Genomic DNA, 479 nt, shown 5'->3' with positions numbered 1-479 from the left:
CAGACCACGGCGGACACAAAACAGACGCGACAGCTGCTTGATGTCCGTTGTGCGGCGGCGAGGAAGCAGCTGTTGTTTGGGCTAACGGAGGCGAAGAAACAGCACGGCAGAACCGCTGTCTGGCGTTGCTGTTGGCGGTCTGAGGGGAGGAAAACACGCAGCCGTGGGGCTGTTTCTGCAGCTGCTGTTTGCCGGAGAAAAACACAGCCGTGGGCTGTTTCTGCAGCTACTGGTGCTGTCTGCTATTAGTCGAAACACAGCAGGTTGCTGTCGGCTGTCCGGGCAAGGAACGCGAAGAGAAACAGCACCGGTGCCTTGCTGTTTGCTGTATGATGATGCTGCAAGACGAAACACAGCAACAGCTGTGCTAGGGATGGCAATGGGGCGGTGATGGGGCGGGGACCTCAATACCCGTCCCCGTCCCCGTCCCCGATCCCCCGTATGTGTCCCCGTCCCCGTCCCCATCCCCGCCGGGGATT

At 60.3% G+C, this 479-nt stretch overlaps 1 pseudogene; it reads right to left on the bottom strand.

Moving 5' to 3' along the window:
• LOC112502436 overlaps positions 1 to 479 on the bottom strand; it is an 8926-nt pseudogene that overhangs the window by 4769 nt on the left and 3678 nt on the right.

This window comes from Cynara cardunculus, unplaced genomic scaffold, assembly GCF_001531365.2.
Source record: "Cynara cardunculus var. scolymus isolate 2C unplaced genomic scaffold, CcrdV1 Un_Scaffold_1420, whole genome shotgun sequence".
Taxonomy (NCBI): Eukaryota; Viridiplantae; Streptophyta; class Magnoliopsida; order Asterales; family Asteraceae; genus Cynara; species Cynara cardunculus.
The sequence above is the reverse complement of the archived record's forward strand: the minus strand, read 5'-3'. Positions and strand labels throughout refer to the sequence as shown.